Source organism: Dendrobates tinctorius, unplaced genomic scaffold (assembly GCF_039654945.1).
Source record: "Dendrobates tinctorius isolate UK_male_01 unplaced genomic scaffold, ASM3965494v1 ptg000102l, whole genome shotgun sequence".
In the NCBI taxonomy this organism is placed as follows: Eukaryota; Metazoa; Chordata; class Amphibia; order Anura; family Dendrobatidae; genus Dendrobates; species Dendrobates tinctorius.
In genome coordinates, this window is record NW_027361770.1 from 42,675,093 (window position 1) to 42,693,808 (window position 18,716).

An 18,716-nucleotide genomic window follows, 5' to 3' on the forward strand; every position below is an offset into this window, starting at 1 on the left:
TTGTACAATTTGTCCTGAGTACGCTGATTCCCCTTATATGGAGTTAAACCACTGTTTTGGTGCATGGCAGAGCTTGGAAGGGCAGGAGCACCGTTTGACTTTTCATTGCAAAATTGTCTGGAATTGAGATCGGACACCATGTCGCATTTGGAAAGCCCCTGATGTGCCTAAACAATGGAAACCCCCCACATGTGACACCATTTTGGAAAATAGACCCCCTAAGGAACTTATATAGATGTGTGGTGAGCACTTTGAACCCCCAAATGCTTCACAGAAGTTTATAATGTAAAGCCATAAAAATAAAAAAAAACATTTTTTTTCACAAAAATGATCTTTTCACCCCCATTTTTTATTTCCCCAAGGGTAACAGAGAAAATTGGACCCCAAAAGTTGTTGTGCAATTTGTCCTGAGTATGCTGATAGTCCATATGTGGGGGTAAATCACTGGTTAGACGCATGGCAGAGCTCGGAAGGGAAGGAGCACCGTTTGTCTTTTTCAATGCAGAATTGGTTGGAATTGAGATCAGACGCATGTCGCGTTTGGAGAGCTCCTGATGTGCGTAAACAGTGGAAAGCCCCCAATTCTAACTCCAACCCTAACCCCAACACACCCCTAACAATAATCCCAACCCTAACCTTAATCCCAACCATAACCATAATCCTAACATTAGCCCCAACCCTAACCGCAACCCTAACCCTTACCCTAATGGGAAAATGGAAATAAATACTTTTTTTTATTGTATTATTTTTACCTAACTAAGGGGGGGGCGTAATAAAAGGGGGTTTGATTTACTATTTATAGCGGGATTTTACAGCAGGTTTTTATGTTTGGCAGCTGTCACACACTAAAAGACGCTTTTTATTGCAAATAATTTTTGCATCACCACATTTTGAGAGCTATGATTTTTCCATATTTTGGCTCACAGAGTCATGTGAGGTCTTGTTTCTTGCGGGAAGAGGTGACTTTTTTATTGGTATCATTTTTGGGCACATGACTTTTTTATTGCTTTTTATTCTGATTTTGGGGAGGCAGAATGAACAAAAATCAGCAATTCATGAATTTCTTATGGGGGGGTTATGCCTTTCCGTGTGTGGTAAAATTGATAAAGCAGACTTATTCTTCCATACGATGACAGCGATACCTCATTTGTATATTTTTTTATGTTTTGGCGTTTTTGTACAATTAAAACTATTTTATATAAAAAATAATTATTTTTGTATCGCTTTATTCTGAGAGCTATAACTTTTTTATTTTCCCAGTGATGGAGCTATATCGTGGCTGTTTTTCTGCGGGACAAGATGACCTTTTCAGCAGTACCATGTTTATTTATATCCGTATTTTTGATGTGTGTTATTCCACTTTTTGTTCAGCGGTATGATGATAAAGCATTGTTTTTTGCCTTTTTTAATGGTGTTCATTAAAGGGGTTAACTAGTGGGACAGTTTTATAGGTCGGGTCATTATGGACGTGGCGATAAAGTGTACTTTTATTGTCTAGATTTTTTTATTCAAATATTTATTTATTGATGGAATAAATATTGATTTTTTTATTATTATTTTTTAAAATATTTTTTTTAAATATTTTTACAATTATTTAATTTTTTAAATTTATTTCTTACTTTTAAACTTTTCCCCATTATGGGACACTCATTTTGTGCAGGCTGATTGCTTCTATAGAATCAGCTGACACCCAGCCGCAATCAGCCACTCTGCCCACTGTGAGTGCGGCTGATCGCCTATGACATACTATTCCATCCATGGGCAGTAAGTCCAAGGGCACATGGATGGAATAGTATGTCTATTGTCAGAGAGGGGTTAAGAATGGTGTTTCCTATTCCAGTCTTAAATAGAGACATACAGGAATAAGATGCGTCAAATTAGTTAAGAGACGCATGCGTCTTAATGAATTTGATGCATCTTATCAGTGGTGTGCACCACATTGCTCCTCACGAGAAATGCTACTTGAGGCAGGAACTAGAGTAACATTACCAGTATTATTTGTGCTTCCTCTTTTTATGAATTTGTTGAGTGGGCGTTGCCATATCTTGTCCGGCCCCCATACTCCCAAGCAATACTCTCTTTGACGGAGCTGGCTTAAAGTGTTGTGGAAACATCAAAAATTGCAAATTTCTTGCACAATTTCTTACTTTTTAATGCCAGAAATTTAAACACTTTGCTGAATGGGGTCCTTATGATAATATTTAAATATGGCAGCCTTCCCACTATGAAACTGCTGGTTATAGCCAGCTATTTGTCTGAAAACCAGCCTAACCACTAACAAGTAATCAAGACCTCGTAAACACATAAATAGATGATCAGTAACAGCAGGAAAGCAATGATAATTACTAGTGTTTCCTATTGAGTTAGAGCAGCACCTGACAATAAAGGCAGGTGGCGCAGAAGTGCAGACCGGTAAGTAGGTAACACACTGCTTTTCTTATCTCATAAAAACACTTTATATATTAAATTGGATTATTGTCTTGCAGAAATTACCGATGCGCTTTTGTTTGCTGAAGTGCACCAGTTTGTCACAATTACAGATACAATATCTAGTTCATCATGTAAAATATACTGAAGATGTTGATGCCTCATTTTCTTGTTGAAGTCCTGATGATGGCACAGGCGGGAAAGGGTTGGGCCTGCAGGGATCAATCAAGGGTCTTCTGGACAATAATGTTGTCAGCAGGCATCCGCTCAGCGAAAGCCTTACACAGCATTTAAAACAGCTTATTCTTTTAATATACCCTACTGGAGCTAGCTTAAAGTCCCATATTCACCTTCTACTGCTCCTCACCCAAACTTCTCTGTCCTTTCTCCATCCCATCTTGCATTCTGGTGATTGTTTTTGCAAGACAAATATGATGGGAATTACCGTACATAGTTGATTCCACAGTTGTACCTACTGACAATTTTGAAGCCTCTTCAAAGGGCTCACATCCTTTATTAGCTGCCAATGGCAGATTTCAAAATATGCTTTGCGCTAGTTTGACTGCTGCCTGATATAATCCATTATGGTTCTATGCCGCCCTTAAGTCCCCGTCACACACAGCGAGATCGCTAGCGAGATCGCTGCTGAGTCACAAGTTTTGTGACGCAACAGTGATCTCACCAGCGACATCGCTGTGTGTGACATGTATCAGCGACTGGCCCCCCCCGCCGGGTATCGCTGATCGTGCTTGAAAGCCCTGGACATTTTTTTGATCATTGGTCTCCCGCTGGCCAGCACGTATCGCTGCGTGAGGCAGGCGGGAGACCAGCAATCAGTGAGCTGGAGCTGGTATCCAAGGTAAACCGCCGGTAACTAAGGGCAGGCGTCACTTAGTTACCCGCTGTGCACCTTAGATGTTGGGAGCTGATATCTAAGGTAAACAGCGGGTTTCTAAGCGCGGAGCAGCGCTTAGAAACCCACTGTTTACCTTGGATACCAGCTCCCTGCACCAGCACGCTGGAATCTAAGGTACACAGCGGGTAACTAAGCGACGTGCACACTTGTTACCCGTGTCGTCACTGTTTTGATCACTGCTGAGATCTGCCTGTTTGGCAGCTCACCAGCAATCATGTAGAGACACACTAGCGATCCTGTCAAGGTCATATCGTTGTCGGGATCGCTGGTGCGTCGCTATGTGTGATGGGGCCCTTAGAGATACTTTTATACATAGCTCAATCTTTTACCCTGGTTATTTTATTTAGTAAAACTGATATGAAACAAAATTCATCCAACGTGTGTTATAGTAACTGGATGATTCCTAAAGTACATTTAGTCAACTGTGATTTAATAGAGTAACATTTTTCAGTCTAGTAAAAGCTTTTAGATTGAGAAGTTGAACACATCTTGAAAAGATTGTAATACAAATATACAATGTGCTCACATGCATTTACAGATAACACAGCGTTTACTCAAAATTAAAAATGGCACTTCTCAGAATTAAAGCTACTGTCATCACAGTCCCAGTAAAAACCGTTTTTTTATTTTATGATGAAGCATTTGGCACTGCTGATGAAGTTGGTTTAACATAATTTGGTACAGTGTGTTCTGCACGGTAGAGTAATTGTCCAAAATCCATCTCCTATCCTCGCTGTGAAAAGAGCGTACAACGTATAAACAGATGACAACATGTCCAGCGCTGTGAAAACAGAGGATTACGGTTTATAAAAAGATGAATTGTCACGATGAGATTATACATATGAGGGTACTTTATTTAATCAGGCTACGTCCACTGCGGACCGCGCTCTGTGCTGGAATATAAAGAGATTTCTCACTGTAGAAAGAAGAAGACATTTCTGTCTTTTCACAGACTTTCATTTACATAACTCATATATTCACTACGACCTAAAGAATGGAAAATATTTTTAGGGTATGTTCACATGGGGTGCAACTGCTGTGAGCAATTACAATAGCAATGCCTCCAGGAATCATAGCAATGTACCCAATTACAAATCTTCACCAAAAATGCTCATTTTTCGATCCAATTCATCTATGGACTTGCTGTGTTTGGGGTAAGCAAAAATACTATATTGATCTTCCCTGGTGAATCGGTCGTCTTTGCCTTGTCCTCTGCCAGTTTTTGCATAACCCGGCCTCTGTCAATAATGACTTGCCCCAGCCTGGTGTTTTATCTTTATATTAAACTTTTCAAGAAGTGTTTTACTTTCAGATGTTGCTGCATGTCCATCGGTATTCTAAAATCTGCAAAAAACAAGATTTAATTTGGATTTTGACTTCCCCATTGAAATGAAAAGTAAAAATTTGCAACAAATCTGCAACTGTTCATTAACCCCTTCACAACCTTAGACGTATACATACTTACCGACCTTAGATACATCTCGGCGATTTTGTGCGCACAGAGGCTGTGCACGTTCGATCGCTGCTGTGTGTCAGCTGATTCAGACAGCTGCCAACTTGCACTCAGTGCCAGGAGCGGTGCCTGCACCACTGCTGGCATTTTGTCTCCTTAAATGCTGCGAGCGCTGTGTTCGCCAGCATTTAGCGAGCAGCCAGAGGTAAGAAAGCCCCTCTGCCCTTGGATCAGCGACAACATGGGGTCACAATGGTAACCATAGGGTCCTTACGATTTCATTGCAGGGGCCCGATCGATGCCATGGTTACACAATGTCATGACGACATCCAGGTCACCAGGCACTAGCAAGATAGTTAGATTATGCGCAGTGCATGACTAACCAACTTGCGTCTACAGGGCTGACAGGCTAGAAAGCATTGCAATGCCCCTGCTTTATAACAGCTATCAAACTCCAAAATATGAAAGTCCCATTGTGGGTCTAAGTAAAAAAGTGAAAAAAAAAAAAGTAAAAGAAAAGACAATAAAAAATAATGAATATATTGTATCCATAAATAAATATATTTATGAAAAACAAAACAAAAAAATACACATATTTGGTATCACCGCATACGTAATGACCCGTCCAATGAAACTGTCCCACCAGTTAACCCATTCAGTAAACACCGTAAAAAAAGGCAAAACATTATGCTTTATCATCATTCTGCCGAACAAAAAGTGGAATAAAACGCGATCAAAAAGACAAATGTAAATAAAAATGGTATCTATTAGAGGAAAAATAAAAATGGCAGAATAAAGCAAATCAAAATAATTATTTTTTCTAGAAAATAGTTTTTATTGTGTAAAAACACCAAAACATAAAAAATATAACTGTGGTATCTTTGTAAATGTACTGAACCAAAGAATAAAGCTGCATTATCAATTTTACAGCTAGCAGAACAGCATAAAAAAACTATTCCTGAAATGTGGGTGTTTGTTTATTCTATCTCCTAAAAATTAGAATAGAAAGCGATGAAAAAATGTCATGTTCCCAAAAATGGTACTAATAAAAACATCAACTCGTCCTGCAAAAAACAAGCCATCATGTGATTCTATCGGCAGAAATATGAAAAAATGATAGCTCTCAAAATATGGCGATGCAAAAACTTATTTTTGCAATAAAAAGTGTCTTTTAGTGTGTGACAAGAGGCAAACATAAAAACTTGATCTAAAACTGGTATTGCTGTAATTGCACCAACCTGAAGAATAAAGTCATCTAATCACTTATACTGCATGAGGAACGGCATAAAAAATAAATCATTTCTTCACCTGCGGTTGAATTGTTCATTTTGCCTCCCAAAAATCGCAGTAAGGCTTGGATAAGATTTACACTTACATCAGGGTTTCTGTGCAAATCTCTGAAATATGTGATTCAGACAGAACCCCTGGCAGTAGATTCCTTAAAATGAGGCAGATGGAGGCACTGTGGGCGCTGTCTAGCTGTCTATGATCCGCCGGTGTCTGGCTTTTTAGGCTTGCATAAAAGCACGGTCAGCCACAGATTTGTGCACTTCTGAAAAGAAGGACAACTCTGAACAGAGGCCAGAAGAAGTGCAGAGTTACACTGCTGCCTCATTATATTGAATGGATCCCTCGGGGGTTTCATTTGAATTACGACACTCAGCGATATGGATGGAAACCCCAAATTAAGTGCTCAGCATAGAGAGACGGATAAATGTGATCCCAAATGTTATGTAAAATGTTCCCAATAATAGCTTCAAATCAGTCCACAAAAAAGCAAGTTCCCACTCATGCCCATCATCTGTCAATGGAAGTATAGGGGGTTTCCACGTTACTGGTAGTTTAAAGGCTCTGGAAATGCAAAATGGCTCCTCGCACCCCGAAAGAAATCCAGCTAATTCTGCGCTCCCAAATGCAAAACCCCCTCTCCCTTCTGAGCCCCACAGTATACCTAAACCACATTTAGCATCCACATGTTTGGCATTTCTGTAGTGATGACAACCCACCTAATTTATGGGTGGATGCCTCCGGAAGAATGAGCTGGGCACCACTATACACTGGGCACTACAATGTACTGGGTACTACAACGTACTGCTCACTACATCGTGCTGGTCACTACAACGGCAGTTTGCAATTTTCAATCAGCAATATCCACTAACTGCATGTTTCTGGAAAATTTCCATGGAGCCAAAATTGTCACTACACCTTTAGATAAATTCCCAAAGGGTTATAATTTCCAAAATGTCACTTGAGGGGGGATTCTTCTCTTATAGCACTTAGGGGCTCTGTATAAGGAGTCCGCAAACTATTCTAGGAAAATCTGCGCTTAAGGAGGCAAACAGTGCTCCGTCCCTCCAGAGTCTCGCCGTGTGGCTAAGCAGTACTGCACAGCCACATATGGGGTATTTTCACAATTTAGCATAATTTGTGTGCCAAATTTTGGTGCCATTTTTACCCATTTACCAGTGTAAAAATTTAAAATCTGGGGATAAAGCACAATTTTGGTGGTCAAAATGTAATGATTTCTTTTTACACAGCCCAATGGTATACAATTCTCTGGTGTCAATATGATCACTGCACGCCTACATGAATTCATTAAGAGGTGTAGTTTGTAAAATGGGGGTTCTTATCAAGGGTTCAGTTGTTCCCCCTACCTTAGGGCCTCTGCCAATGTGACATAGCACCCTCAAACAAATATGGCACTTCTTCCCTTCTGAGCTGTGCTATGTGGCTCTTAAGTAGGTTTCAACCACATATCAGCATACTCAAATTTTTGGGTCCATTTTCTCCTATTACCTTGTGAAAAAAGACCAATGTCATTATGGTTAAGTTTGATGACAAAATTGTTAAACTCTTCAACTGAGCCCCTCCATACAATCAGAATGTCGTCTATATAGCATGTCCAGATTTCCCGGACATCAGCTTCCTCCATGCCATTACCGTACTAGTTATATTTGAGCCATTTTAACTTTAAGCGTATGATATCATTAGAAGGTGGCAACTGCTGAGTATGATGGACTGATCAAGAGGATACGCCATTCAAATACGTTACAAATACCTAGCAGCCCGTTCAGCTTGTGCTCCAGTGACCGTGAGTTTTGGTCGTGTATCTATGACTCAAGTGCTGATGCGCTGCCAACACATTGAAGGGGTGGTACCTTTGCGGGTCAACATGATGGAAACCACCTTGGCGTGCGTTCCAGGAACCGGAAGCGCCATATATTAGTCTGACGCTCTCATTCTGTGATACGGCCGCCTTATGGAAGAGATTATATGGAATCATAATACATCTGGGGATGTGTTCAACAGGAAATGGTGAGTGTCATCTAAGCACCATCTCCTATTTAAAGCAGCCCCATTCCTCCTTTCACTCTCTGAAGAGCAGCATAGAGAGTGGAGGGACCACATGTCTCTACAGCACAGCAATTACCACTTTTTCTCCTATTACAAGCGAGTCCCCTGATGATTATGCTTGAATGAAACGTGCTGGGACACCATTTGAGGGAGAGTGCAGGGCATGTTTATTACAAGGGTAGTTGTGGACTGTTAGGAATCTGGGTTCTATGCTGCCTATGCGGGAATCCAGGTTCTCACATCTGTCTCCAGAGGCTAAGTCCTTTTTTTCCAACTTCTGAGCATGCCCACGGGACGAGCTCCCATTGGAGTTCAGGAGTCAGGTGCTCAGGGCCTGCTCCTGATTCCATTGGCTTAGCTCAGGGCTCTGGAGATTTCTGGCAGGTCCCGTACGCTATAAAAAGTGCGCATGGCCGCTATGCCATGCGCTAGTATTTTCATACTGCTGCTGTATGTATGGTGACGGATGCTTGGACTGATGACTGACTTATTAAGAAACCCCTTCCCTCTGATAATACGATTGTGTGAGTGATTGGGCAGCCGCTAGTAGCAGCGCCAGCGCTCTCCAGCTGTTCCTGTCTCAGCAGCTAGCGTCCTGCATCGCGCCAGCGATATCGCGGTGTCTCCGCTGAGGCTCCGTTCACACCGCTCTGTGATTGCAGTTCCTCGAGCGTTCACAGTTGTGACGTCTCGCACCTCTTTTCACGGTAGGTCTTGTCGGAGTAGTTCTGACATTTAAGGCTGCTCCAGTGACCCTTTATTACCGTGTCGCTGTTGTTCTGTGGCTTAAACAGACATAGCATTTTTGTGTACTTTAAGGTTGCGGCTCTGTGTCTTTAACAGAGCTTGCTTCAGTGCACTCTGGGTGCAGTTAACCCCGTGCACTTTATTGCCATAGTGCTCTGCCTCTATAGCAGCGGTCATATCACCTGCCGCACGGTGGACCCCGAGTGGTGAAGGCACTTTAATTATTTTTTTTTTTAGTGCCTTCCACCACTCCTAACATAATACTAGCGCCAGGATCTGGCTGGAGATGGCAGATCAGCAGCAACTGTTGAAGTGCGTGCGACAGCTCGAGACTCGCTTGGCTACCCTTGAGCGAGCTCTCGCAGCTTCGCAGGCCACAGATGCTGCTGTCCAAGCACTCACGGACGCGGTAGGGCACATGTCCATGTCCGCCTTTACACCGACAGTTACCCGCCTCCCATTACCCGAAAAATATTCTGGGGATGGCGCCTCCTGTAGAGGTTTTATCAGCCAGTGCTCGATCCACCTGGAGCTGCTGGCTGCGCAATTCCCTACAGAGCGGGCCAAGGTGGCCTTTATTATATCCCTACTGTTGGGTAAGGCGCTGGAATGGGCTACGCCACTATGGGAGCGTGGTGACCCGGATATCCGGACCGCAGCTAATCTGCTAACTGCTATCAAGCAGGTGTTTCTTGGTCCGCGGGTTACACACGATACCTCTCTCCAACTGCTCTCCTTGTCTCAAGGATCACTCTCGGTCAGTCAATACGCCGTCCGTTTTCGGACACTGGCGTCCGAGTTGGAGTGGTCCGACAAGGCTCTGATTCCTGTCTTCTGGAAGGGATTAGCGGAGCATGTAAAGGATGCTCTCTCCACGAGAGAAGTTCCTACCAGTCTCGAGGAGTTAATATCAATCTCCTCGCGGATTGACCTCCGATTTTCGGAGCGTGGCTTGGAGCCAGTTCACTCCATACGGAGAGGTACCCCGGCTCCCAAATTTTTTGAATCTCTGGAACCGCCCGACCCAGAGGTTCCGCCACCCGAGCCCATGGAAGTTTCTCTCGCCATTTCTGAGACATGTCCGGCTCAAGAGTCCATATGCGGTTGTTTTCATCCACCCGCTGCTTCTACGGAAGACAGCGCCCCGCAGTGGTCTGACCATGAGTCGGTAGGCGAGGCTTTTGTCCCTCCTTGCCAGCGGTCTAAAGTCCTCACGTGGGCACACGCGCCCAATGCGGACGGCCATCGTGGCTATATGCAGACCACGAAGTCTCTGGCTGGTTCGTATTGGTGGCCGCACAGAGCTCGGGATGTAAAAAGGTTTATTCGGGCATGCACCCTGTGTGCTCGGGATAGCCTTCCCGAACGGAGTGTGGCTACGCCCGCCGTTACACGGCAGCCTCCTCCTAAAACTCCCACTCCTATTGTCTCCCGGGTGTCCCTCCTGAGAACTTTTGATCTCGTCTCCCCTGATCGGAAGGTTCAGGGAGGAGGGGGCCCTAGGAGGGGGGTAATGTTAGGAATTTGGGTTCTATGCTGCCTATACGGGAATCCAGGTTCTCACGTTTGGCTCCAGAGGCTAAGTCCTTTTTTCCAACTTCTGAGCATGCCCACGGGACGAGCTCCCATTGGAGTTCAGGAGTCAGGTGCTCAGGTCCTGCTCCTGATTCCATTGGCTTAGCTCAGGGCTCTGGAGATTTCTGGCAGGTCCCGTATGCTATAAAAAGTGCGCATGGCCGCTATGCCATGCGCTAGTATTTTCATACTGCTGCTGTATGTATGGTGACGGATGCTTGGACTGGTGACTGACTTATTAAGAAACCCCTTCCCTCTGATAATACGATTGTGTGAGTGATTGGGCAGCCGCCAGTAGCAGCGCCAGCGCGCTCCAGCTATTCCTGTCTCAGCAGCTAGCATCCTGCATCGCGCCAGCGATATTGCGGTGTCTCCGCTGAGGCTCCGTTCACACCGCGTTGCGATTGCAGTTGCGACGTCTCGCACCTCTTTTCACGGTAGGTCTTGTCGGAGTAGTTCTGACATTTAAGGCTGCTCCAGTGACCCTTTATTACCGTGTCGCTGTTGTTCTGTGGCTTAAACAGGCACAGCGTTTTTTGTGTACTTTAAGGTTGCGGCTCTGTGTCTTTAACAGAGCTTGCTTCAGTGCACTCTGGGTGCAGTTAACCCCGTGCACTTTATTGCCATAGTGCTCTGACTCTCTAGCAGCGGTCATATCACCTGCCGCACGGTGGACCCCGAGTGGCGAAGGCACTTTAATTATTTATTTTTTTAGTGCCTTCCGCCACTCCTAACAGACTGCCATTGTTAGGGCGGGAGTCTTGGGTACAGGCCATTGCTAGCCCCATCTGGAACGACAGAGTATTGTCTATCCCAAGAATCATCTGATGACCAATCTGCGATACAAGATTCACTCCACTCTTCATACAGTCATCTGATTTAATGAGAAAGTTCCTTTTATTATATTCTCATAACTGACTTATCTGTATTTATTTGATTACTACACCTTGGTCTGTCATTCTAAGGATGTCTTCTAAGGATAAAATCTGAAATATGCCTGAAAAATAACTCCCTGCTATAGATGCTTCATTATTATTATTATTATGCTTCACTATTACTATCAATCTGACAATCGATCTGCTTCATCCACAGGTATGTGTTCTGGCTGCAATAGCATCATCACCCATATTTCCTAAACCCCAATCACCCTGTATCTCTCTATTACTGGTATGTGTTCTGGCTGCAATACCATTAACACCCATCTTTACAGAACCCCAATCACCCTGTCTCTCTCTATTACTGCTATGTGTTCTGGCTGCAATACCATCATCACCCATCTTTCCTGAACCCCAATCACCCTGTATCTCTCTATTACTGGTATGTGCTCTGGCTGCTTTCTCACCTTATTTCCTTGATTGTAACACACAATTTGGCCTTATCTGTCCATTTGAATCTATCTCCTTTTGCATTTTCTCTTCTGACTTCTAATTAATCGTCTCCTGTGTTTGTGTCCAGTCTTCCTGCTGCTCCTCCCTTCTGATCACACCTGGGCCTTTTCATGTGCTGTTAAGTTACTATAAATTCAGACTCGGAGGTCTGTCTGGACCTCGGTCTGTCATTCCAAGGATGTTTTCTAAGGATAAAATCTGAAATATGCCTGAAATGAGCCTGAAGTGACCTTCCCTCTTGCCTTCCCACCTGACCTCCTCTGCTGAACTGCTCCTCAACCTCAGAGCTCTCCTAATAAAATACAAAACAAGCCACCCACCCTCCTTCTCCCATATGCTCTCCCTCTCTGCTTATCCTCACTGCTGGTGACATATCTCCCAACCCTGGACCCCCATACCTCATACCTCCCATTATTACCCCCTTCTATCTTTCCCCAACCAACACAAACACCAGAAATCTTTCCCACCTCAAATCCGTGCCCATGACAACCACCACCAGGCTCCCACTCTCTGGATCACTTTGGAATGCCCGCTCCATCTGCAATAAACTCCATGTGACTCACGACCTCTTTACCACTCATAATTTTTCCTTCCTTGGCCTCACCAAAACATGGCTGACACCCTGCGACACCATCTCCCCTGCAACGCTATGTTAGGCGGCCTCCACTTCACCTACACTCCTGCCCTGGCAACAGACACTGCAGAGGAGTAGGCCTTCTCATTTCTTCCAACTGCACCTTCAACACAATCCCACCTCTACCCTCCCTCATCCTCCCCTCTTTTGAAGTCCACTCTATCTATTCTCCCTCCAACCTCCAAGTGGTCATCATATACCGACCTCCGGGCCCGACCACTGCCTTCTGTCATGCGGCGGCTGCCGCGGGCTTCCTCTCTTACCTCCCTCCGGCCCCGGCTCACCCGCTCTCCGGGGGTCACCTCTCTGCCGCACCGGCCGCTGCGGGTCTCGGCGCGGTCTCTCCCGGCCTCCCGTCCACGGCCCATGATCGCCTCTGTCCAGCCCCCTGGTGCGCGCTCCCGCTCCTCCTCCTCGGCGGGTGCGTCTCCTCGCTATGGCCGGGCGCGCGCTCTCCCCCACCTGAGGACGCGCGTCTCCTCCTCCAGCTGGAGGTCATGACCTGGAAGGCCTTCGCTCTCCCTATATCAGGCCGCCTCCTTCTGGAGGCGATGCCTGACTATCATTAGTACTTGCTAGTGACTCTGGCCGCTCTCCTAGCGCTCCCCTGCCTTTTCCCGTGCATTTACCTAGTTCCTCTTGTGCTTCCTCTCCTAGGTTCTGTGGCTTCGGTTCTCGTCCGTGTCCCTCCTGTGTCTTCAAGCCTTGCCATCCCTCCTGTCTCGCCAAGACGTGCCGTCTCTCCTGTGTCTCCGAGCCGTGTCGTCTGTCCAGTGCCTGCTCTTTGGATCTACCTGTCTGTCCGCTCTGACTTTCCCGGGTACCGGCTACCATGGTGATAGTTCCCCGTGGGCCTGCCCCATACACTCCCTGTATAGGGGGTGGTCCACCTGGTCAGCTCGCCCTCGGGAGGTTCGTTGCCACGGTCTAGTGGGTCCACCCCAGGAGTACCTTACAGTATAGTCAGGCCATGGATCCCGCTGGTACCTCGACCCCGACCCAAAAGGAACTTTTGTTCCTTCGTGAGAACCAGGCGAGGATCATGTCGTTCCTCAAATCGATGGAGTCCCGACTTTCCTCTTTGCAGACCTCCGATCCGGGAATTGCCTCCCAGATCTCCGGCCTGCAGCAGGAACTGGCCCAGCAGCGCGACACCCAGGCCCATATTTTGAACTACATTGCCTCTGTAGATAACCGCTTACTAGCCCTACAGGCGGCAGCCGCAGTTCCGGCACCTGTGGCAGTCCCACACTCCTCTCCCCGGTTGGCCAAACCCCCACGTTATAGCGGAGATCCCAAACTCTGTCGGGGGTTCATCAACCAGTGCCAGTTGCATTTCGAGTTGGCTCCCCTACAGTATCCCTCCGACCGGGCCAAAGTGGCCTTTATGATTTCCCACTTTGAGGGTGAGGCACTGGCCTGGGTGAATCCCTTGTGGGAACGCGATGACCCGATAGTCTCCCAGCTCGCGACTTTCTTGGAGACCTTTCGTAAGGTCTTCGATGAGCCCGGTCGCCTGGTCTCTGCTACCGAGTCTTTGTTCTGCCTTCGCCAGGGTACCCTCTCGGTAGGACAGTACGCCATCCAGTTCCGTACGTTATCCTCGGAGCTGGGGTGGAACAATGAGGCCCTGGTTGGGGCTTTTTGGCGAGGCTTATCATCCCGAATCAAGGACGAGCTGGCAGGCCGGGATACACCCTCGACTTTGGAGGACCTCATCTCGCTGGCAACACGAGTTGATCTGCGTTTCCGGGAGCGTTCCCGCGAGATCGCCAGGGAGAGAAGGCCCAATCGTTTTTCTCCTCCTACACACAGCCCACCACGCTCACGGTCCTCCGCCGCAGCCGCAGCTCCCGAACCCATGCAAGTGGACCGACTAAGGCCCGCGGAGCTTCGCCGCCAGGACAGACTTGCTCATGGCCTTTGTCTCTATTGTGGCAGCGCCTCCCATCTCCTGCGTTCCTGTCCTGTGAGGCCGGGAAACTCCTCCGCCTAGGACAGGTAAGAGAGGCCTCCCTAGGTGTCACTGACACCTCTCTACCCTTGACCCTTTCTGTTGTGTTTTTCCTGGGCTCCAAACGTTTTTTCGGAGTTAGCCTATATTGATTCGGGGGCTGCGGGAAACTTCATCCAACTCGAGGCGGTGAAGAGATTAGGGATACCTGTCAGGTCCTTGGAGGTTCCCCGGCAGTTAGCCTCTGTCGACGGTGCTCCCTTGCGCGAAGCCGTTACTCTGGTCACTGAAGAGCTGGAGTTACAGATCGGGGTCTTGCACCGTGAAAAGATAACCTTCTTCGTGCTGCCGTCTTTGTCCCACACCGTGCTTCTGGGTCTTCCGTGGTTGCGGATGCATGAACCTGTTCTGGATTGGCGGTCCGGAGACATCCTTCGCTGGGGCCATTTCTGCCAAACCAGATGTCTCCGCCCAGTACGACCCCTCAAATGCTCGTCTCCTCTCTCGGGCCCTGCGGAGTTGCCTTCGGCTTACTGGGCCTTCGCGGATGTCTTCGATAAAAAGGAAGCGGAGGTCCTTCCTCCGCACCGGCAATATGATTGTCCCATCGAGCTTGTTCCTGGCTCGACTCCGCCCCGAGGGCGGATCTATCCGTTGAGTCCACTCGAGTCCCAGGCCATGACCGAATATGTACAGGAGAATTTGGCTAGGGGCTTCATCCGAAAGTCTTCTTCCCCTGCTGGAGCTGGCTTCTTTTTTGTCAAGAAAAAAGACGGGTCCCTGCGCCCCTGTATTGACTATCAAGGTCTCAACGAGATTACCGTTAAGAATAGATATCCGCTACCTCTCATCCCCGAGTTGTTCGACCGGCTACGTGGGGCACGAATCTTTTCTAAATTGGATCTCCGTGGAGCCTATAATCTCATCCGTATTCGCTCTGGAGATGAGTGGAAGACCGCCTTCAACACCAGAGATGGACACTATGAGTATCTCGTCATGCCCTTTGGGTTATGCAACGCTCCCGCAGTCTTTCAGGAATTTGTGAACGACGTCTTCCGAGACCTTCTGTATTCCTGCGTGGTTGTGTACCTCGACGATATCCTGGTCTTTTCTCCTGATCTGTCCACTCATAGAAGAGATGTCCGGCGCGTGCTGTTCCGTTTGAGGGAGAATCGTCTGTACGCCAAGTTGGAGAAGTGTGCCTTTGAGCAGTCCTCTCTTCCATTTCTGGGCTATATCATCTCCGACTCTGGTCTGCGTATGGATCCTGAGAAGGTTTCGGCCGTGCTTAACTGGCCACGTCCTCAAGTGGTGAAAGCCATTCAGCGTTTTCTCGGCTTCGCAAACTACTACCGGCAGTTCATCTCCCATTTCTCCTCTTTGACTGGCGCTATCTCATCTTTGATCCGTAAGGGAGCCAACCCACACGTCTGGACCCCTGAAGCAGAAGAAGCCTTTCTATCTCTGAAACGTGCCTTTGCCACGGCCCCCGTACTCCATCGCCCTGAGGTCAATAAACCATTCGTCCTTGAGGTAGATGCATCCGCAACGGGAGCCGGAGCTGTTTTGTCTCAGAGGTCCTCCTCCGGCAGGCTCGTTACGTGCGGTTTCTTTTCAAAATCTTTCTCCACCCCAGAGCGGAATTATTCCATCGGAGACCGAGAACTGCTTGCCATCAAGTTAGCCCTAGAAGAGTGGAGGTACTTGTTGGAGGGCGCCGCACATCCCTTCACAATCTACACAGACCATAAGAATCTGGCGTACCTGCGGTCTGCACAAAGACTCAACCCTCGGCAGGCCAGGTGGTCTCTGTTCTTTGGCCGATTCGATTTTGACCTGCATTTTCGTCCAGGCAACAAGAACCTCAAAGCCGACGCCTTGTCCAGGTCCTCTCTTTCCACGGATGTCGAGGAGGAACCTGCACATATTTTGGATCCTTCCAGGTTCATCACCGTGGCACCGCTTTCTCTCCTCGCTACCCCACCTGGTAAGACTTTTGTTTCTGAGAGGGACCGAAGACGAATCCTCCACTGGGGCCATGCTTCTAAACTGGCGGGTCATCTCGGCCATAAAAAGACACTTCTTCTGGTGTCCCGCTATTACTGGTGGCCGACCCTTTCCCAAGATGTCCGGGATTTCGTCGCCTCCTGTCTCTCGTGTGCCAAAATCAAGGTGCCTCGGCAGCTGCCTTCTGGTCTTCTACATCCACTTCCAGTACCCTCGTCGCCTTGGCAACACATTGCCATGGACTTTATTACGGACCTACCCTCCTCTGCCAAGTGTACTGTCGTCTTAGTGGTAGTAGATAGATTCTCTAAAATGGCCCACTTCATCCCTTTGCCTGGCTTGCCATCGGCTTCCGCCTTGGCGAAGATTTTCGTCCAGCACATCTTTCGTCTCCATGGACTGCCCCAACATATTGTCTCGGACAGAGGAGTCCAATTCACCTCTCGCTTCTGGAGAGCTCTATGCAAATCGATGGATGTCACCCTTGACTTCTCCTCATCTTATCATCCACAGTCCAACGGTCAGGCAGAACGGACGAATCAGAGTTTGGTGAACTACCTCCGGCACTTTTCTAATATCCACCAGAACGACTGGTCTGAATTACTCCCGTGGGCTGAGTTTTCCTATAATAACCACATCAGTGAATCTTCTGGCAAATCCCCGCTTTTTGTCGTCTACGGTCTACATCCTGGTGTACCTCTACCAGTTCCCCCCGCCTCGGGTGTACCGGCGGCTGATCTTCTGTCCGGCGAATTCTCCAGGATCTGGCAGGAGACCAAGACCGCTCTCGAGTTGGTGCGTAACAGGGTAAAAGGATTCGCAGACAAGAGGCGCCTGGATGTCCCACCATATCACCCAGGTGATAAAGTTTGGCTAGCCTCCAAGTTTATTTGCCTCAAAGTCCCGTCCCACAAACTGGGCCCCCGCTATATTGGACCTTTTGAGGTCTTGTCCCGTATTAATGATGTCTCCTATAAATTGCATCTTCCCGCCTCTCTCCGCATCCCTAATGCTTTCCATGTGTCTTTGCTTAAGCCAGTTATTTTCAATCGTTTCCTTTCTGAAGCTCCTCACTCACCTCCGCCTGCCGCCGCAGACGATGTATTTGAGGTGAGAGATATTTTGGCCATGAGAAAGCAAAAAGGGAAAACCTTTTTTTTGGTTGATTGGAAGGGCTTTGGTCCTGAGGAGAGATCCTGGGAGCCCCAGGAGAATATCCAAGCTCCTCGAATCCTGGCTAAATTTTTGTCCGGTCTGCGGGGGAGGGCGCGTAAGGGGGGGGGGTACTGTCACGCGGCGGCTGCCGCGGACTTCCTCTCTTACCTCCCTCCGGCCCCGGCTCACCCGCTCTCCGGGGGTCACCTCTCTGCCGCACCGGCCGCTGCGGGTCTCGGCGCGGTCTCTCCCGGCCTCCCGTCCACGGCCCACGATCGCCTCTGTCCAGCCCCCTGGTGCGCGCTCCCGCTCCTCCTCCTCGGCGGGTGCGTCTCCTCGCTATGGCCGGGCGCGCGCTCTCCCCCACCTGAGGACGCGCGTCTCCTCCTCCAGCTGGAGGTCATGACCTGGAAGGCCTTCGCTCTCCCTATATCAGGCCGCCTCCTTCTGGAGGCGATGCCTGACTATCATTAGTACTTGCTAGTGACTCTGGCCGCTCTCCTAGCGCTCCCCTGCCTTTTCCCGTGCATTTACCTAGTTCCTCTTGTGCTTCCTCTCCTAGGTTCTGTGGCTTCGGTTCTCGTCCGTGTCCCTCCTGTGTCTTCAAGCCTTGCCATCCCTCCTGTCTCGCCAAGACGTGCCGTCTCTCCTGTGTCTCCGAGCCGTGTCGTCTGTCCAGTGCCTGCTCTTTGGATCTACCTGTCTGTCCGCTCTGACTTTCCCGGGTACCGGCTACCGTGGTGATAGTTCCCCGTGGGCCTGCCCCATACACTCCCTGTATAGGGGGTGGTCCACCTGGTCAGCTCGCCCTCGGGAGGTTCGTTGCCACGGTCTAGTGGGTCCACCCCAGGAGTACCTTACACCTTCATTGACCAATTCTCCACCTGGCTTCTTCACTTTCTCTCTGCTGATATTCCCACCATCATCATGGGTGACTTCAACATCCCCAATGACACTCACCAGTCAGCTGCCTCCAAACTCCTGTCCCTTACTTCATCTTTTGGACTTACTCAGTGGTCCTCCTCAGCCACCCACACAGATGGACACACATTAGACCTGGTCTTCACCCGCCTCTGCTCTCTTTCTAACTTCACCACCTCCCCTCT

General features: G+C 48.0%; 1 long non-coding RNA gene across 1 annotated transcript in view; it reads right to left on the minus strand.

Moving 5' to 3' along the window:
- Positions 1 to 3,940: 3,940 nt before the first annotated feature.
- The window catches only part of LOC141099822 (uncharacterized), a 44,881-nt gene continuing 30,105 nt past the window's right edge, over positions 3,941 to 18,716 (minus strand). Inside the window, exon 2 of the long non-coding RNA XR_012234537.1 lies at positions 3,941 to 4,687. This is a non-coding gene — a long non-coding RNA (uncharacterized lncRNA). The remainder of the gene's footprint in view (positions 4,688 to 18,716) is intronic.